This window comes from Rhinatrema bivittatum, chromosome 6 (assembly GCF_901001135.1).
Source record: "Rhinatrema bivittatum chromosome 6, aRhiBiv1.1, whole genome shotgun sequence".
In the NCBI taxonomy this organism is placed as follows: Eukaryota; Metazoa; Chordata; class Amphibia; order Gymnophiona; family Rhinatrematidae; genus Rhinatrema; species Rhinatrema bivittatum.
Window position 1 is genome coordinate 9,319,293 of NC_042620.1, and position 21,677 is coordinate 9,340,969.

The window sequence follows — 21,677 nt, forward strand, 5'->3', positions numbered from 1 at the left end:
GTGGTTTCTTCGTTCTATTTGAATCAATTGGTGGAGCTTCCATCTTTTGGGGATCTTTCGGCGGAGGATCCAGTATCCAGGGAGTTGAAGAAGCTGGATGTTCATAGATCTCTCATGCGGTATCTGGAGGTGACCAATGAATTTCATTTATCAGATCACCTTTTCGTGCTTTGTCAAGGTCCAAAGCGGGGTAATATGGCCTCCGAGACCACCATTTCTCGCTGGTTGAAGGAGGCTATAGGTTCCTCGTATTTACTCTGTGGGAAACGCATTCCGCAGGGACTCAAGGCTCATTCGACGCGTTCCCAGGCGGCTTCCTGGGCGGAGTGTATGCAGATTTCCCCACAGGAGATCTGCAGGGTGGCAACTTGGAAATCCTTGCATACGTTTGCGCATCATTATCGCTTGGATGTTCAGGGCTCACGGGAGGGCAATTTTGGAGCAGGCATTTTAAGAGCGGGCCTCTCCGGATCCCATCCCAAGTAATCTCAGCTCTGGTACATCCCAGGAGTCTGGACTGATCCGGTATGTACAGGGAAAAGAAAATTAGGTCTTACCTCAGATAATTTTCATTCCTGTAGTACCAAGGATCAGTCCAGAGGCCCGCCCTCAATGGAGAGCCCGCTGTGAGTGTGTTCATGATGCGAATCTTTGTTTTCCTTACACAGATCAGTTGATGCCTGTTTGGTTATGGGGCAGGACCCTCGTTGGGGTCAGTGAGCCTAGGTTTCTCCGGTTAAGCTCCCGGGGGTCTTAGCGTTCAGTTTAGAAATTTTTCTGCTTTGACATTACATTATACTGACAGGTTGTGGGTGGCACCCTGCTATATATGCGGAGCCTGACAAGTTTGGCTCTGTCGCCATCTGCTGGTGCGGAGGCAAAACCCAGGAGTCTGGACTGATCCTTGGTACTACAGGAATGAAAATTATCGGAGGTAAGACCTAATTTTCTTTTTCCTCCCCTATTACAATGAGCTGCTTTGCATGGGATTTGCATGCATGAATTTTGCACGTCCATGCAACGCAGCTCATGCATAGGTAATCCCACGTAAATAAATTATCGTGGCCAATTTTTGAAAGTTGCCAGCCACGTAAATTTAGCTAAGGCTCCTGGGAAAGCGGTAATGTAACATGGGAGGTGAAACCTGACCCCCCCCCCCCCTCAGCCCAGACCCCAACATTCAAACTCACACACAAGTGGCGCCCACAACCCTCCCCACAAGCCATGAGGGCCCGCTCCTCCCCATTTCTTAGAAAACAGGGCTGGCAGGTCTCCCAACCGCCCGACAAAAAACCCCCTCCAAGTCCTAATAATCGTTGGGTTCAAGTGCCCCCCCCCCCCCCGAACCCAGCTCCGCAGTCCCACTGCCTCAGAAATAAGAGAGCCTGCATTCAGTCAAGGTCGGCGGCTCGGGGGTGCGGAGGTGGGTTGGGGGGGGGGACGGGACTTGGAGGTCCAGGGGAGGAGGGGGCGCTACTGTACACCATCGAGGAGTTTGTTTTAATTGGAATGTTGGGGGGGGGCCTTGGGTTACCAGGGGAACCTGCCAGTCCTGTTTTGCATGAAAAGGGGGGGGGCACATATGCCTGTAATGTTTTGCATTTGTTGTGGGGGGGGGGGGGGCTCCGTTGTCATGCAAACTTGTACTTATATTTTTAGGGTTTAGATGTTGGGGCCACCTCAAGTGGTGGCCGCAGGGTAAGGAGGGGGGCGGTCAGGTTTAACCCTGCACAATGTTTTAACCTTTGGGCACTTCTTGTTTTCCACATGGGGCGGTGCCTTATGGCGATTGCGGCTCCTGTGCTGTAGGAGCTGCCATTGCACGAAAAGGGGATGGTGATGCGTTGGTTTGCCTCGCTGTGCTTTGCCGCAAGATAAAACAACACGGCGATAAGGCCTCGATATTGTTTTGGGAGAGGGGTCCATTATCTCAGCCACACCCCCTCCCCCACCCCATGATAGTGGGGCCCCTCCTGCGAAAAACCCTTGCGGCTTCATGAATCCAGGTGTAAGGGGGCAGCCTTCTTGTACCTGATTCATTCGTCGTTACAGTTTTGGGTCAAGGAATCATCAGAAAACTACTGAAATATGTGACTGAAAAATCAGGAAGACGTAGAACTGATTACGAAACCTCCCATTTATTTATTAAATCAATGTACCACATAATCGGTTAAAAATAATGACAGCGGTTTACAAAGTTAAACCTCCATAATTGTCTAAACAAAATGCAATCAAGTAGAAAACGCCACAAAACTGGCATAAAAGTGCTGCAAAACTCAAGAAGTAGAGAAACCACTGCCTGAGGAGCGCCTACCGTAGACTTGCGTCATCCTAGGAAATAGCCCGGCCTTGACTGCTTAAGGGAATTTGAAATCATTTAACTCTGATCTCGTCGGCATCGGTAGATCATTGCAATGCCAAGGGGCCACAGATGATGCTTTAAACACAAATGTTGGGCCGAGGCCGTAACCAAGAAATGGTCCTGGAAAGGTCTCAACATTCGGCCAGCCCATGATAACCATTCTCAGCAGGATGGTCCCGACTACAATATTGGACAGAGCCACCACCTGAGAATCCTGGAACTTGTGGGGCAGGTTCTAGACGGAAATGTATTTCTCTGTGGTCTGGGGTTGTGCCTGCTGGATGTCTGTTATGCAACATCTGCCCAGGATGGGAAAGAACCAAGGAAGAAATCACGAAAGCTCAGTCCTGGACAAGGGGAGACTGTTTACAGGTGGTCGCACTCTGTGGCTGGCAGTGTGCACAGGATTAACCGTCCAGGCTCGATGTGCCTCTTGGTCTTTTAGGTGCTGTTGTAAATGTAAATGTTGTAAATGCTGCGTTACTGTGTAAATTGTAATTGAGAATTTGCTGCCAGATGCTGGGATCTGGGGGACTGCCGTGGTCCTTCTCTTTAAGAGGAAGGTTAAAGTGTGCGGTGAGTACAAGAGTCAGGATGAGCTTAGTGTTATATCAGGGATCATTCAGTGGTTCCTCTGTGTTGAACTGGAGGTTTGGACTGCAGGAGTGTAAGGGAGATACAGGGACATTTTCTCCTCCCTCTTCCCTCCAGCGCTGCTCACTCCTCCTTCCACTGTTCTCACACGCACCTCTCCTGTCCCTTCCCTTTCATCTCCTCCTCTTCTGTCCTCCCCTCTTATCCTTTCATTTCTCTCTCCTCCTCATCCCGTCTCCATCTCTTCTCTTGTCTACAGGTTCACCGCTTGGTCCTGGTGGATGACGACCAGAACCCAAAGGGGATCGTGTCCCTGTCTGACATTCTGCAGGCACTAGTGCTGTCTCCAGCAGGTATCGATGCACTTAACTCTTAACCCCGTGAAGCTTGGTCTCTCATCACTCCCCTCTCCGTTCTCTCCTCTTCTCTGCAGCTCAGGTAGGATCTTTCTCACTCACTCTCTCTCCCTCCCCTTCTGCTCAGTTTCTTGAAGCTATACTCCTCCATCTGATCCCAAGCAAGAAATGAGAGCCCCTCCCCCGACCATTCAGTGTTTCCCTTCTCATCCCACTCTTAGCAGCAGAGAAACCTCCTCCTTAGGGTTACCACCTCACTCCAGGTCAGCTGATCAAGCCAATCTAGTCCTGCTTTTGCCCCACTGCATGCAGGGAGCTGTAGTTTTGATTTTCCCATTGATTTTCCTAAGTAAAGTAGAACTACACATCCCTACATGCAATGGGGCAAAATCTGGACAAGATCAGCCTCTTGAGCTAACTGGGGCTGAGGTAGCATCCCCACTCCTCTGACTCTCTGTAACCCCAGGGCAGGACCGAGAGTCTCTGGGGTGGTGCGCTCTGGGTCCTGCTTCTGTCACCAGAATCAGTTTATATGCCAGAGCTTTGCACGTGTGTATTGTGGACCGAATTTCCAATTGAGCGTCTGATTGCCCAGTTACAGTGATCTCCCCCCCCCCCCCCCCCACTGTCGCACAGAACATGTCAGGGTGACCCTCTAGCACAGAACAAGGCGATGATCTCCCACAAGCTCCCCACCTACATGGAGTTTGGAAGTTTGGGTAAATGTAGGCACATATCTTTGGGGAGAAGTAAGAGGAGGGTGTAGAGTTCAGTGCTGGCCACCTAGGCACCTTTTCACAATATAAATTACTCTTCCTCTGCATTCAGGCAGGCTAATCCTCATTAGTGGGTTATGTACCTCTGCCAGCGGATGGAGCCAGAGCAAACGCTGATGTCACAGATTTATAGTCCTGCCCTGACTTCAGCCTGCCGGTATTCTCCACTTCCAGCAGATGGACGCACATTTCCCTACTGGGGATTGCCTGTTTAAAAAAAAAAAAAAAAGTCATTAGCATGCTCGTGGTTCACCGAGCATCTAGAGGCTCAGGCAGTGCAACGACGGTGGCTTACATCAATCATCAGGGTGGAACAAGAATCAGCAAGTGTCGGAGGAAATGGTTGGGCTCATGGTGTGGGCAGAGGAACATCTTCTAGGCATATCCGCCTCTCACGTTGCCGGAAAGGATAATATCAGAGCCGACTTCCATAGCAGGAGAAATTTGGACCCAGGAGAATGGGAGCTCCTTGTGGATGAAGCTTTTCAGCTCCTTGTGGACCGCTGGAGTTGTCCGGACCTAGACTTCTTGGCAATCTTCAACAACGTGAAAGTTCCGTGCTTTTTCAGTCACCTGTGGGACCCGAAAGCGCTGAGCATCAACACTCTCATTCAGGATTGGCTGCGAGGCGCCCTGCTATATGCGTTCGCGCCCTGGCCTCTCATAGGCGGGATCCTTTTAGTGGCTCCGGATTGGATTCGGAGGCCGTGGTACACCAATCTGCAGAGACAGTTGGTGGGCAGTCTGCTCAGGCTACCGCCTCGGGAGAATCTGTTGCGGCAGGGACCCATTCTACACAAGGATCCAGATTGATTTTGTCGTATGGTTTGGCCATTGAAAGGGCTCGGTTGTTGAAGTGGGATTATTCACCACTGTGATTTGCGCTTTACTCTGGGCCAGGACATTTTCTACTTCTCTAGCCTATGTTAGGGTTTGGAGAGAGTTTGAGGCCTAGTGTTCCGAGTGAATTTTTCAGCCTCTCAAGGTGGATATTCCTTTAATTTTGGAATTCTTACAGGATGGATTGCGTAAAGAACATAAGAAATTGCCATGCTGGGTCAGACCAAGGGTCCATCAAGCCCAGCATCCTGTTTCCAAAATCCCCCCTCAGCCGTCTCTTCTCCAAGCTGAACAGCCCTAACCTCTTCTGCCTTTCCTCATAGGGAAGCTGTTCCATAAGACACAAGAAATTGCCATACTGGGTCAGACCAAGGGTCCATCAAGCCCAGCATCCTGTTTTCAACTGAGGCCAAACCAGGCCACAAGAACTTGGCAATTACCCAAACACTAAGATCCCATGCCACTGATGCAAGTAATAGCAATGGCTATTCCCTAAGTAAATTTGATTAATAGCCGTTAATGGACTTCTCCCCTTTATCATTTTGGTTGCCCTTCTCTGTACCTTCACCATCGCAACTATATCTTTTTTGAGATGCGGTGACCAGAATTGTACACAGTACTCAAGGTGCGGTCTCACCATGGGGTTATATTGGCCATCCTCCAGTCTTCAGATACAAAGGATGATTTTAATGATAGGTTACAAATTTTAACTAATAAGATCAGAAATGTCATTTTTGAGTTCCTTCAGTACCCTAGGATGCATACCATCTGGTCCAGGTGATTTGCTACTCTTTAGTTTGTCAATCTGGCCTACTACATTTTCCAGGTTCACAGTGATTTGGTTCAGTTCATCTGACTCATGACCCTTGAAAACCTTCTCCAGAACTGGTATCTTCCCAACATCCTCATTAATAAACAGGAAGGAAATAATTAACTTAGCCTTTCTGCAATGGCCTTATCTTCCCTAACAGCTCCTTTAACCCTTTGGTCATCTAAAGTCCAACAGACTTCCTCACAGGTTTCTTGCTTCTGATTTATTTTGAAAAGTTTTTATTATGAGTTTTTGCCTCAGTGGCCAACTTCATTTCAAATTCTCTCTTCGCCTGTCTTATCAATGTTTTACACTTAACTTGACAATGCTTATGCTTTATTCTATTTTCTTCAGATGGATCCTCCTTCCAATTTTTGAAGGATTTTTTTTGGCTAAAATAGTCTCTTTCACCTCCCCTTTTAACCATGCCAGTAATCGTTTCGCCTTCCTTCCACCTTTCATAATGTGTGGAATACATATGGACTGTGCTTCTAGGATTGTATTTTTAAACAATGTCCAAGCCTGTTGAACACTTTTAACCTTTGTAGCTGCACCTTTCAGTTTTTTTCTATTTTCCTCATTTTATCAAAGTTTCCCTTTTGAAAATTTAGTGTTAGAGCTGCAGATTTACTTATTGTCCCCCTTCCAGTTATTAGTTTAAATTTCATCATGTTATGATCACTATTGCCAAGTGGCCCCACTACCTTTACCTCCCTCACCAAATCCTGTGTTCCACTAAGAATTAAATCTAAAATAGCTCCCTCTCTTGTTGGTTCCTGAACCAATTGCTCCATGAAGCAGTCATTTATGACATCCAGGAACTTTATGTCTCTAGCAAGTCCTGATGTTACATTTACCCAGTCAATAAGAACATAAGAACATAAGAAAATGCCATACTGGGTCAGACCAAGGGTCCATCAAGCCCAGCATCCTGTTTCCAACAGTGGCCAATCCAGGCCATAAGAACCTGGCAAGTACCCAAAAACTAAGTCTATTCCATGTAACCATTGCTAATGGCAGTGGCTATTCTCTAAGTGAACTTAATAGCAGGTAATGGACTTCTCCTCCAAGAACTTATCCAATCCTTTTTTAAACACAGCTATACTAACTGCACGAACCACATTCTCTGGCAACAAATTCCAGAGTTTAATTGTGCGTTGAGTAAAAAAGAACTTTCTCCGATTAGTTTTAAATGTGCCACATGCTAACTTCATGGAGTGTCCCCTAGTCCTTCTACTATCTGAAAGAGTAAATAACCGATTCACATCTACCCGTTCTAGACCTCTCATGATTTTAAACATATTGGGGTAATTGAAATCTTCCATTATTTCTGCACTGCCAAATTGGTTAGCTTCCCTGATTTCTCTTAGCATTTCATCATCTGTCTGACCATTTTGTCCAGGTGGACGGTAGTATACTCCTATCACTATACTCTTACCCAACACACATGGGATTTCTACCCATATAGATTCTACTGAGCATTTAGTCTCTTGTATGACCTTTATCCTGTTGGACTCTATGCCATCCTGGACATAAAGTGCCACACAGCCTCCCGGGTACTCCTCTCTGTCATTGCAATATAATTTGTACCCTGGTATAGCACTATCCCATTGGTTATCCTCTTTCCACCATGTCTCTGAGATGCCAATTAAGTCTATGTCATCATTCACTGCTATTCATTCTAATTCTCCCGTCTTACTTCTTAGACTTCTGGCATTAGCATACATACATTTCAAAGTTTGTTTTTTGTTTGTATTTTCATTCTGCTTTTTAATTGATAGGGATAAGTTAGAATTTTTTAGCTCAGGTGAGTTTTTAGTTACAGGCACTTGAACTACTTTTCTAATTATTGGAACCTCACTGTCGGGATGCCCTAATTCTAATGCATCATTAGTATCCTTTGAAGATACCTCTCTCCGAGCCATGCACTGCTGAGCGACTGTCGGCTTTCCCCTTTGTTCTAGTTTAAAAGCTGCTCTATCTCTTTTTTAAAGGTTAGCGCCAGCAGTCTGGTTCCACCCTGGTTAAGGTGGAGCCCATCCCTTCGGAAGAGACTCCCCCTTCCCCAAAAGGTTCCCCAGTTCCTAACAAAACTGAATCCCTCTTCCCTGCACCATCGTCTCATCCACGCATTGAGACTCCGGAGCTCCGCCTGCCTCTGGGGACCTGCGCATGGAACAGGGAGCATTTCAGAGAATGCCACCCTGGAGGTTCTGGATTTAATCTTTCTACCTAAGAGCCTAAATTTGGCTTCCAGAACCTCCCTCCCACATTTTCCTATGTCGTTGGTGCCCACATGTACCACGACAGCTGGCTCCTCCCCAGCACTGTCTATAATCCTTGGCCCTTTACACTTTGAAGGTTCAAGTGGCAACCCTCGCTTGTTATAGAGGGGGCTTTGTCTTTCCATCCTGATGTTCCCCAGTTTTTGAAGGGAGTTAAGCATCTTCATCCTCCTTTGTGGCTTCCACTGCCTCCGTGGGACCTTAATCTGGTCCTGGAATTCTTGGCAGGTCCGACCCTTCGGCCGCTGAGTGGCCTTTTCCTTGTGGCTGCGTAACTTGAAGACAGTTTTTCTGGTGGCAATCTCTTCTGCACATCGGGTTTCCGAACTGTAGGCCCTTTCTTGCCATGAGCCTTTTCTGCGTAGGACTCCGGTAGTGGTACAGCTTCGGACTGTGCCCTCATTTTTGCTAAAAGCGGTTTGGAGTTTCATTTGAATCAGTCCATTTGCCTACCCACCTTGGAGAGGGACAGGGATGGAAATGAATATCGTCTTTTGCGTTCCTTGCACGTCAAGCAATATTTGCTGTTGTACTTGGAGGTGACTAAATCTGTCCCTAAGTCGGATCGCCTGTTTGTGCTCCATGGTGCTGGTAAGCAGGGAGCACCAGCGACGAGGGCAATGACGGCCCGTTGGGTTAAGGAAATCAGTATGGCCGCCTATGTGGCTGCTCAGGAAGCTTTGCTGAAAGAGATTTGGCCGCATTTCACGAGGACTCGGGCAGTATCATGGGCTGAGATTTGGTCATCTTTGCACTCATTTTCTAACCATTAGCGCTCAGATGTTAGGGCTAGGGAGGACGCTGCATTCGCATGGGCAGTATTGACAGGACCACTGGCAGCGTGCCGCTTTTGTGCATCCCACTGCTTGGGACTGGCCTGCCTGATAATTTCCTCTCCTCTAAGGAAGGCAGGCCAATTCCCGACCTGCCCTAGGCTGCTGAGGTTTTATGTTCTGGTTAGCCTTTTCGGGGCGAACTTTGCAGAGTGTGATTCCTGCTCGTCATTGAAGACTGGTGAGTGGCTTTTCTAGCCCCTTGGTTTAGTGCATATGTTACGTCTTTTGGCTGAGCTCAGTGTTGGGATGGAAGCATGAGCGGATGATTGTTCCTGATTATACTTGAACATTATCATTATGTCCACAGTTTGACTTTTCCAGAGAATACTGGCGGCCTGATGTCGGGGCGGGAATATATATCCATGATCTCAGCTTTTGCTCCGTTTCCATCTGCTAGCAGAGGAGTATGACCCAATGGTGGGGATTGGCCTGCCCTCATTAGAGGAAAGGAAATTATCAGGTAAGCAGTAATTTCTCCTTATGCATCAAATGCATACTTGGGAATTCCTCTTTTTTTCATACAGACATGCTTGTGCAATTTATGAAAAAACATGGTGCTGAGAAAATCCACTTGCCCAGATATGGCTGACTTAAACGGCTTAATTCTGTTATTACCCCGGTAACAGGCACATAATGGCCCTCTCCACTATACACCCTGTTATCCAGGCAGGAGTAATCCACACCTCACAGTGAGTCGGGCAGCTAAAATGTAATGCTAACAAATGCAGAAACCCAGGCAGCAGTACAATATGAGGATGAGGGATCAGAGAGAGAGGAGAGGAGGAGCAGGGGTGATATGATGCACACTGTCAGACACTTGAAAGGTTTTCATGATCCATGGTCGTCAACAAACCTTTTCCATTGGAAACATTTTAGTAGAACCAGGGGTCACGATTTGAAACTCCAGGGAGGAAGACTTAGAATCAATGTCAGGAAATATTTCTTCCCTGAGAGGGTGGTGGATGACTGGAATGCCCTTCCGGGGGAAGTGGTGAAGACAAAAACGGTGAAGGATTTCAAAGGGGCATGGGATAAACACTGTGGATCCCTAAAGGCTAGAGGATGGGAATAAATAAAAAAGCTTAACCTGTACAAAGCAGCAGTTACTCCCCTTAAGAGAAACATGGGGGCAACCTGCACGGAGCAGCAGTTACTGCCCTTAACAGAAACATGGGGGTAACCTGCACGGCGCGGCAGTTACTACCCTTAACAGAAACATGGGGGTACTCTGCACAGAGCGGCAGTTACCACCCTTAACAGAAACATGGGGGTAACCTGCATGGAGCGGCAGTTACTACCCTTAACAGAAGGCATGGGGGTACCCTGCACAGAGTGGCAGTTACTACCCTTAACAGAAACATGGGGGGGTAACCTGCACAGAGCGGCAGTTACTACCCTTAACAGAAACATGGGGGTACCCTGCACAGAGTGGCAGTTACTACCCTTAACAGAAACATGGGGGGGTAACCTGCACAGAGCGGCAGTTACTACCCTTAACAGAAACATGGGGGTACCCTGCACAGAGCGGCAGTTACCACCCTTAACAGAAACATGGGGGTAACCTGCACAGAGCGGCAGTGACTGCCCTTAACAGAAACATGGGGATAACCTGCACAGAGCGGCAGTTACTGCCCTTAACAGAAACATGGGGGTGACCTGCACAGAGTGGCAATTACTGCCCTTAACAGAAACATGGGAGTAACCTGCATGGAGTGGCAATTATTGCCCTTAACAGAAACATGGGGTAACCTGCACGGAGCGGCAGTTACTGCCCTTAAGAGAAACATGGGGGTAACCTGCACGGAGTGGCAGTTACTGCCCTTAACAGAAACATGGGGGTAACCTCAGAGAGCAGCAGTTACTACCCTTAGCAGAAACATGGGGGTTACCTGCATGGAGCAGCAGTTACTACCTCGAGGAACTTCCTGAGCAGACTGGATGGACCATTTGGTCTTTATCTGCCATCATTACTATGTTATTATGACTGAATTCTCATCAGGGGCCTATACAGGGGAAATCTTCTTTGTCATGCTGGCTACTCCTCTTCCTATGCATTAAAGTATCTTGGCTTTGCCCTCGTGTTATCCATCTAATGCATAGGAAGAGGAGTAGCCAGCATGACAAAGAAGATTTCCCCTGTATAGGCCCCTGATGAGACTTCAGTCATAATAACATAGTAATGATGGCAGATAAAGACCAAATGGTCCATCCAGTCTGCTCAGGAAGTTCCTCGAGGTAGTAACTGCTGCTCTCTGAGGTTACCCACATGATTCTGTTGATAGTAACTGCCACTCCATGCAGGTTACTCCCATGTTTCTGTTAAGGATTGTAACTGCCACTTCGTGCAGGTTACCCCCATGTTACTGTTAAGGGTAGTAACTGCCGCTCCATGCAGGTTACCCCCATGTTTCTGTTAAGGGTAGTAACTGCCGCTCCATGCAGGTTACCCCCATGTTTCTGTTGATAGTAACTGCCACTCCATGCAGGTTACTCCCATGTTTCTGTTAAGGATTGTAACTGCCACTTCGTGCAGGTTACCCCCATGTTACTGTTAAGGGTAGTGACTGCCGCTCCATGCAGGTTACTCCCATGTTTCTGTTAAGGATAGTAACTGCCACTTCGTGCAGGTTACCCCCATGTTTCTGTTAAGGGTAGTAACTGCTGCTTTGTGTAGGTTACCCCCATGTTTCTGTTAAGGGGAGTGACTGCCGCTTTGTGTAGGTTACCCCCATGTTTCTGTTAAGGGGAGTAACTGCTGCTCTGTGCAGGTTACCCCCATGCCTTCTGTTAAGGGTAGTAACTGCTGCTCTGTGCAGGTTACCCCCATGTTTCTGTTAAGGGTAGTAACTGCTGCTCTGTGCAGGTTACCCCCATGTTTCTGTTAAGGGTAGTAACTGCCGCTCTGTGCAGGTTACCCCCATGTTTCTGTTAAGGGTAGTAACTGTCGCTCCATGCAGGTTACCCCCATGCCTTTTGTTAAGGGTAGTAACTGCCGCTCTGTGCAGGTTACCCCCATGCCTTTTGTTAAGGGTAGTAACTGCCGCTCCGTGCAGGTTACCCCATGCCTTTTGTTAAGTGTAGTAACTGCTGCTCTGTGCAGGTTACCCCCATGCCTTCTGTTAAGGGTAGTAACTGCTGCTCTGTGCAGGTTACCCCCATGTTTCTGTTAAGGGCAGTAACTGTCGCTCTGTGCAGGTTACCCCCATGCCTTTTGTTAAGGGTAGTAACTGCTGCTCTGTGCAGGTTACCCCCATGCCTTCTATTAAGGGTAGTAACTGCCGCTCTGTGCAGGTTACCCCCATGTTTCTGTTAAGGGTAGTAACTGCCGCTCCGTGCAGGTTACCCCCATGCCTTTTGTTAAGGGTAGTAACTGCTGCTCTGTGCAGGTTACCCCCATGTTTCTGTTAAGGGCAGTAACTGCCGCTCTGTGCAGGTTACCCCCATGTTTCTGTTAAGGGCAGTAACTGCCGCTCTGTGCAGGTTACCCCCATGTTTCTGTTAAGGGCAGTAACTGCCGCTCCGTGCAGGTTACCCCCATGCATCCCTTTCTTCATTTCCTCTAGGGATCTGTAATATTTATCTCATGCCTTTTTGAATTAATTTACTGTTTTCCTCCTTAAAGTAACCGCTCAGGTGTACCTCAGAGGGCTGTGCAGGGGTGTAGTACTCCTTAAAGTAACTCCTCCAGGTAACCTCAGGTGCAACTAACAGATGGCCCAGAATTCAGTGCTGTGACTAACTTTGCTCTCATTCTCCCGCAGGCTTTGACCCAGACACTCTCTCAGCTCAGTAGAAGACACCGCTGCGTTGAGGGACAGAGGAGGAGTAGTGTGGCGAAGGGCACACTGGAAACTTGGTGTTGAAGTGGGGTGTGAATCCCGGCCCTGTGCCTGCACATGCGGCCAGTTAGCTGCTTGCACTGCACCACCCACATTGTTTGGGAACTGGGACCTGCTCCTGTGTTGGACAACTGCTGCCTATGCAGTGCGGCCAAGTTTTAACCTTCCCACGCACCGTGTCTGGAGCTTTGCAGCCGCCTGTTTCCACGTGCACGGAGAGCTGGAACAGGTGTGGGTGCGCTGTATGGGACAGCAAGGGTTGCCTGCTGCCTCTCTCGCCGCTCCACTGTTTGCTTCCGTGTGTGCAGAGGCAGAACACGTTTGCACCCATTCTGTGGCTTCCGTGTGCATGGATGGAGACCCTGGGCTCTGCACTTCCACCCTCCCACATGAGTAGGGAACTCAGAATATGCACCTGCCTACGCTGTACTGGACCCCCTTCCACACGTGTGCTGTGAGCATGAATATGTATGGACAATGTAGGCTGCAGGGCTCCGCAGGCCCTCTATCTCCTGTACATGTGTACCATGAGCTGGGACACGCGTTCTCACGCTGTGCCACAGAGCTGTCATCCCTGGCTGCAAGATCTATCCCCAGGGCCGCCCCGTCTCAGGGCAGCAGAGACAGGACTGTGCGCATGCAGACGGGAAGGGCTACGAGCAATAAAGAGATTATTCTCCATTATCATCATCGCACTGGTTTATTTAGCTGTACTGTCAGAGGTGTCCAGAAGCAGTTACAGCTGAGGAGCCTTCCCTCAGCCTCGCTTATTGCCTGCTCGCACGCTCTCCCTCCAGCTGTAATTCTCACTTTCTCTTACAGACAGAGTAAAGGGGAGTTTCTCCAGCTCTCAGCCCCTGAGCCAGTGATCCGGTTCTGGCCTGATCCCGGGGCTGTGGGTTTCTACCTTGCTGTTAGTCCAAATGTCCCCGTCCTAGACAGGTTTCTTCTCTCCTTTCTCGCCACAGGGTGTGTTTTTTTTTCCTTTGCTAAGCAGGGATGCTCCCTAGCATTGACTGCATTAATGTCACATCAGGATATACCAAGGAAGTAAAGTTCCCAGATGAAATAAATGACTGCTTTATGGATCAGCTTATACAATAGCAGACAATTGGTTCAGTGTGCTGCGGCAGTCAAAAAAGCAAACAGAATGTTAGGAATTATTAGAAAGGGAATAGTGAATAAAACGGAAAATGTCATAATGCCTCTGTATCGCTCCATGGTGAGACCGCACCTTGAATACTGTGTACAATTCTGGTCGCCGCATCTCAAAAAAGATATAATTGCGATGGAGAAGGTACAGAGAATGGCAACCAAAATGATAAAAGAAATGGAACAACTCCCCTATGAGGAAAGACTAAAGAGGTTAGGACTTTTCAGCTTGGAGAATAGACGGCTGAGGGGGGATATGATAGAGGTGTTTAAAATCATGAGAGGTCTAGAACGGGTAGATGTGAATCGGTTATTTACTCTTTCGGATAGTAGAAGGACTAGGGGGCACTCCATGAAGTTAGCATGGGGCACATTTAAAACTAATCGGAGAAAGTTCTTTTTTACTCAACGCACAATTAAACTCTGGAATTTGTTGCCAGAGGATGTGGTTCGTGCAGTTAGTATAGCTGGGTTTAAAAAAGGATTGGATAAGTTCTTGGAGGAGAAGTCCATTACCTGCTATTAAGTTCACGTACAGAATAGCCACTGCCAAGTACAGAAAAGCAGAAAAAACTGCTTTTCTGTACTTCTTTTTTTAAAGTAAAGAAATAAAAAATAAAATAACTCGGCAGACGCCGGTAAACTCATTTTCATTCCTGGCAGACAGGCAGCCGCGGCGGGTCGCACTAGGAAGGAGGCGCTAAGGTCGCGCAAGCAACCCTGGTGCCTCCTTCCTAGCGCGACCCGCCCCTAGTTTAAATATTGCAGGGTGTCCTCCCCTTTGTGCGCTGACTGTTCAGCACCCGCTTTCTACGCGCCCTTATTGCATCGGCCCCTGAGGTGGTTCATGTTTCTATTTTAAAAAATCGTGTGAGGACGAATCATTTTCAAAGGGTCCTCTGCAGGCAGAGCTGGGCTTCAGCCCCAGAACGGCCTTTAGAAAGCCGCGCGACCGCTTCAGCAGACGGTGTGCACTTCTCTATGGAGGAGAGCGGCGCTGCACCTCCACACTTTCTGATTTTAAAAAGTAGGCATCTAAAATCTACCAGCGGAACTGAGACCCCAAAGAGCAAGCGTAAGGGTGGACGTAGTTATTTATTTTTACTGACACATGCTAGCGGCAGATTTTCTGCTGCGCCCCCCCCAGCTTCAGCAGTCCCCCTCTTCTCCTGCTGCCCTAGTGCTCTCCACCCTTTTCTACTTTTTCCACCCTGGTGCCTCCTCAGCTGCAGGAGCGTTTGGGAAGGGCCTCCTGCCGGTTCTGCCCTACAGCGGCTCCCACCCGAGAGCACGGGAGCTGCTGGTACCAAGACCGAATGAGCAAGAGTGGCAGAGAGAGCGCGGGCTGGGCGGGGGTTACTGGGAGGAATGGGAGCGCTGGTTTATTATGGCAGTACGTTTGTGTTAGATCAACTGGAAAGGTCCCAGCAACGCTATCTGTGCTGTGAAAACACCACTACAAGAGATTTTAGTACCCGCAATGAACCCTTCGTTAGCTGGGAAAAAGGCCCTGAATTTACCAGGTCTGTACCCCTCAGGATGGAAGTCCTCTTCAGGAGTGATGGGCTAAGAGGCCAAGTGTCCGAAACGTTCCCCTTCCTGTGCCCATCCTTTCACGTAAGTATCTGCGTGGAAAGTGAGTTTCCAGACTCCAAAGCCCTCGTGCCTACAGACGAGTGAGCCCCGGTTCCTGTTCTCCGGCAGGGGGGAGAGTCCCAGAGGCTCATGCTGGGCTGTGCTGACTGTGTAGGCTTCTCTCTCTCTTGCCATTGAATGTGCTCTCCCGGCGTGCTCTCCTGTGCGCGCGTGATTCAGTATTCAAATGAGGGCCCGTGGTAAAAAGAGGAGCTAGGGACACTAGCGCGTCCCTAGTGCCTCTTTTTTTGAGAGCAGCGGCAGCTGTCAGCGGGTTTGACAGCAGACGCTCAATTTTTCCGGCGTCGGTTCTCAAACCCGCTGACAGCCACAGGTTCGGAAACCGGACGCCGGCAAAATTGAGCGTCCGGTTTTCAACCCGCGAGCCGATCTTAAATTTTTAAAATTATTTTTTACTTTTGGGGCCTCCGACTTAATATCGCCATGACATTAAATCAGAGGGTGCACAGAAAAGCAGTTTTTACTGCTTTTCTGTGCACTTTCCCGGTGCTGAAAGAAATTAGCGCCTACCTTTGGGTAGGCGCTAATTTCTGAAAGTAAAATGTGCAGCTTGGCTGCACCTTTTACTTACTGAATCGCGCAGGAATACCTAATAGCGCCCGCAACATGCATTTGCATGTTGCGGGCGCTATTCGTGCATTTTCGATGCGCTAGTACCTCTTACTGATTAAGGGGTAAAGCTAGCGCGTCGAAAACATGCATCCAAATGCGGGTTAACAGTGCGCTCTGGCGAAGCGCACTGTACTGTATCGGCCTGAAAGTGCTTAATTTACCATTGCCATGGTCCCGGCCTGTCCAATGGAAGAAAACTACTGGAGTGGGGCCCCCGCCCAACATTGAAGTGTGTGTGTGTGTGTGTGAGATATTCCTCGGAAGGGTGAAGAACAGCACCTAGGGTCTCCTGTCTCTGCTGCCGCCCGTGTATAGAAGAGGAACTGAGCTCTACAGCGAGTTACCCTGCCTGCACTGAGCCCTCCCACCTGCATGAACCAAGACAAATTTAACCCCCCCAAGGATGGCCCTGCTGTACCCTCTAACTTAGGGGTTCTCAACCCAGTCCCCAGGCCAGGCCGAGTCAGTCATGTTTTCAGGATATCTAACATGAATATGCATGAGCGAGATTTGCATACAGTGCAGGCAATACATGCAGATCTGTGTCATACACAATCATTCAGGCCCATTCAATAAAGTCCGCGGGAGAGCCGGTGCTTCGAGGCGAGCACCTGCTCTCCTGGGCGTGCGATTCTTTATTTAAATTAGGGACCGTGCTAATAAGGAGGCGCTAGGGACATTACTGTGTCCCTAGCGCCTCCTTATTGGTGGAAGCAGGTCTGACAGCTGCTGCTTAATTTTACCGGTGTCGGTTGTCAAACCCGCTGATAGCCATGGGTTCAGAAAACAGATGCCAGCAAAGTTGAGCATTCGTTTCCGGGCCGGGGGCAGATTTTTAATTTTATTTTTTTAATTTTTGGGGCCTCTGACTTAATATCGCTATGATATTAATTCGGAGGGTGTACAGAAAAGCAGTTTTTTCTGCTTTTCTGTACACTTGCCCGGTGCCGTCTGAAATTAACTCCTGCCTTAATTTCTGAGAGTAAAATGTATGGCTTGGCTGCACACTTTGCTTTCTGTATTGCGGGTGACAAATAGGCTCATCAACATGCATTTGCATGTGATGAGTGCTATTAGTTTCAGGGGGGGGTTGGCTGCATGTTTTCCACGCACTATTACCCTTTCAGTATAAGGGGTAATAATAGTGCACCATAAACGTGCGGCCAAATGGGGGCTAACGGTGCACTCGGCCGCGCTCACCTTTCTATATTGGCCTGAAAGTGAATATCCTAAAAACTGGACTGGCTCGGTGTCTCTCGAGGACTGAGTTGAGAACGCCTGCTCCAACTATCCCTTGCCAGGGGTAATAGTCCTGGCATGTCACAAACAAATCTGGTTTTCAGGACGTCCTCAATGATTTATTTATTTAGTGTTTTTATTATACCGGCATTCATGACAGGTGTCACATCATGCCAGTTTACATTTAACAGGGTGTGAAAAACAAAGAGAAATACAAAAAAATGCAAAAATCTTTAACAAGTGCATGGTTAGAATATTGCAGTTACAATAAAACAGGGAAGTGTACAACTGGGAACAGAAGAGAAAGTAGCAGAAGAGAAAGTAGAAGAAGAATTCGTGCTTATGATTATTTGCATATGATGTATGCAAATAATCATAAGCACAAATGGAGGCAGTATAAGCAAATAGATCTCGTGCAAATTCAGTGTGGATGTCCTCAATGAAGCAAATAATCATAAGCACGAATGGAGGCAGTGAAAACAAACAGATCTCGTGCATATTCAGTGTGGACCCCCTCAATGAAGCATGCAAATAATCATAAGCACGAATGGAGGCAGCGTAAGCAAATAGATCTCGTGCATATTCAGTGTGGACGTCCTCAATGAAGCATGCAAATAATCATAAGCACGAATGGAGGCAGCGTAAGCAAATAGATCTCGTGCATATTCAGTGTGGACGTCCTCAATGAAGCATGCAAATAATCATAAGCACGAATGGAGGCAGCGTAAGCAAATAGATCTCGTGCATATTCAGTGTGGACGTCCTCAATGAAGCATGCAAATAATCATAAGCACGAATGGAGGCAGCGTAAGCAAATAGATCTCGTGCATATTCAGTGTGGACGCCCTCAATGAAGCATGCAAATAATCATAAGCACGAATGGAGGCAGCGTAAGCAAATAGATCTCGTGCATATTCAGTGTGGACGTCCTCAATGAAGCATGCAAATAATCATAAGCACGAATGGAGGCAGCGTAAGCAAATAGATCTCGTGCATATTCAGTGTGGACGCCCTCAATGAAGCATGCAAATAATCATAAGCACGAATGGAGGCAGCGTAAGCAAATAGATCTCGTGCATATTCGGTGTGGACGCCCTCAATGAAGCATGCAAATAATCATAAGCACGAATGGAGACAGCGTAAGCAAATAGATCTCGTGCATATTCGGTGTGGACGCCCTCAATGAAGCATGCAAATAATCATAAGCACGAATGGAGGCAGCGTAAGCAAATAGATCTCGTGCATATTCGGTGTGGACGTCCTCAATGAAGCATGCAAATAATCATAAGCACGAATGGAGGCAGCGTAAGCAAATAGATCTCGTGCATATTCGGTGTGGACGTCCTCAATGAAGCATGCAAATAATCATAAGCACGAATGGAGGCAGCGTATGCAAATAGATCTCGTGCATATTCGGTGTGGACGTCCTCAATGAAGCATGCAAATAATCATAAGCACGAATGGAGGCAGCGTATGCAAATAGATCTCGTGCATATTCGGTGTGGACGTCCTCAATGAAGCATGCAAATAATCATAAGCACGAATGGAGGCAGCGTAAGCAAATAGATCTCGTGCATATTCAGTGTGGATGTCTTGCAAACCAAACCAGTTTTTGGCCCTTCAGGAACAGTTTCCTCCCCCTGCCTTCATTCATCACTGCTTAGGGCCAGATGCACAGAGGCAGGGGTGGGCAACTCCAGTCCTTGGGTTTTCAGGATAGTCCTAATGAATATGAATGAATGAGATGTGCATGTATATTTATTTATTTATTTTACTTAACAGTTTTTATATACCGACGTTCAATGGGATATCACATCGGTTTACAATAACCAGAGAACTATGCTAAATTAACGCTTGACAGGGAACGTGAAAAGATCAATAATAAAAGATCAATAACAAAATGTAATACTAAATGGGCTGTAAATGTATACAATAACAAAATGTAGTACAAAATAGGCTATATATATATATATACAATTTACAAGATGACTAGACTAAGTTACCTATTAGTTACATGACTAAGACTAAGTTACATGGAATAATGTTAATGGGTTAGAGAGGGCAGCAATGAAGGGAAAGGGAGAGGGTGCTTAAAGGGAGGAGGATATTGTACAATTGGTGGGAGGAAAGATATAATGGGCGGGTACAGAGGGGAAAGTGAGTGGTTGAGAGGCTATAGCGGGGATGAGGGAGCTTAGGCCTAAGCCTGAGTGAACAGCCACGTCTTTAATTTTTGCTTGAAGATCTTTGGGCAAGGTTCCAGACGTAGATTTGCAGGCATTGAGTTCCATAGGGCTGGGCCGGCAATGGAGAGCGTGCGTGCTTTAGATGTTGCAGGATTGGTGAGTTTGGGGGAGGGTGTACGTATAGTGGCAAGGTATTGGTTTCTGGTTGGCCTAGAGGGGGAATGGAATAGCAGAGAGTCATTGAACCATCTCATGAGGGATATCCTGGTTGGTAGAGTGTGAGGATGTTCTCATTGAACCATCTCATGAGGGATATCCTGGTTGGTAGTGTGTGAGGATGCTCTCATTGAACCATCTCATGAGGGATATCCTGGTTGGTAGAGTGTGAGGATGCTCTCATTGAACCATCTCATGAGGGATATCCTGGTTGGTAGAGTGTGAGGATGTTCTCATTGAACCATCTCATGAGGGATATCCTGGTTGGTAGAGTGTGAGGATGCTCTCATTGAACCATCTCATGAGGGATATCCTGGTTGGTAGAGTGTGAGGATGCTCTCATTGAACCATCTCATGAGGGATATCCTGGTTGGTAGAGTGTGAGGATGCTCTCATTGAACCATCTCATGAGGGATATCCTGGTTGGTAGAGTGTGAGGATGCTCTCATTGAACCACCTCATGAGGGATATCCTGGTTGGTAGAGTGTGAGGATGCTCTCCAGCCCATCTCAGCGAGAGAATACCGAGGACAGCTGCCACCTCGTCCTTTCCTGAGGTTTACATGCAGGCTGGGGACTTGGAGCTTTACAGCAGGTTTCACTGTCCCATTGCAAGGATTCACTTAGGCTTGACAGAAATAAGAGGAGGTGGCAAGTTCCCTTCATCAGGTCAGAAATGAGGATCCCCTATAGAAAGCAGCCCAATGGTCCCCGCCCACAGCTGCATACGAGGAGACGGAGGGAGAAGCAGCCCGTGGGAGCTACTGAGACGCCAGAATTTTGAAAGATTACCTGGAATCCTGTGTTGTGAACCGGTGAGGGTGAGAATTGATTTTGCCCTGCCAGGATTGAGAATTTCCTCTTTCTGACATCATCACCTGGGGCCTACAAAATCGCCCCGTCCATGGCACACAGTTGACGTTGGCGCTCATCGACCAAGCCGCGTACGCCTAAGTGGCGCGTGGCTTTGTCTGACTCACTCTATCCTCGCCTCCTCTTCTCATGTAAGTCAAATAGTTTAATACATTGAAATATTTTGCCTCTCCTCCACTTTGAAGCAGCATCCAACTATACAGTGCTAGAGAAAGTGCTGTGAAATTCTCAATAGACGTTTAAATACTGTAACTACATAAGAACATAAGAAAATGCCATACTGGGTCAGACCAAGGGTCCATCAAGCCCAGCATCCTGTTTCCAACAGTGGCCAATCCAGGCCATAAGAACCTGGCAAGTACCCAAAAACTAAGTCTATTCCATGTAACCATTGCTAATGGAAGTGGCTATTCTCTAAGGGGTAGATTTTCAAAAAACGCGAATAGGCGTACTTTTGCTGGCGCATCAGGCGCCAGCAAAAGTACGCTGGATTTTAGTAGATACGCGCGGAGCCACACGTATCCACTAAAATCCTGGATTGGCGCGCGCAAGGCTATGAATTCTGTATAGCCGGCGCGCGCCGAGCCGCGCAGCCTACCCCCATTCCCTCCAAGGCCGCTCCGAAATCGGAGTGGCCTTGGAGGGAATCCTCTAACGCCCTCCCCTCACCTTCCCCTCCCTTCCTCTACCTAACCCACCCGCCCGGCCCTGTCTACACCCCCCCCTTACCTTTCTCCGGGGATTTACGCCTCCCGGAGGGAGAAGTAAATCCCCGCGCGCCAGCGGGCCTGTTGCGCGCCGGGACGCGACCTGGGGGCGGGTACGGAGGGCGCGGCCATGCCCCCGGACCGCCCCGGGCCGTAGCCACGCCCCCGTACCCGCCCCCAAAACGCCACGACGACCGGGCCCGCCCCCGACACGCCCCCCTCGGAGAACCCCGGGACTTACGCGAGTCCCGGGGCTCTGCGCGCGCCGGTAGGCCTATGTAAATAGGCTCACCGGCGCGCAGGGCCCTGCTCGCCTAAATCCGCCTGGTTTTGGGTGG

General features: G+C 48.3%; 1 long non-coding RNA gene across 1 annotated transcript; it reads left to right on the top strand.

The window, feature by feature from the left end:
* Positions 1-1,656: 1,656 nt before the first annotated feature.
* LOC115093375 lies at positions 1,657-13,383 on the top strand. Its single transcript, XR_003857301.1, has 2 exons — positions 1,657-3,309; positions 12,622-13,383. It is a non-coding gene; the product is annotated as an uncharacterized LOC115093375 (long non-coding RNA).
* Positions 13,384-21,677: the final 8,294 nt, after the last annotated feature.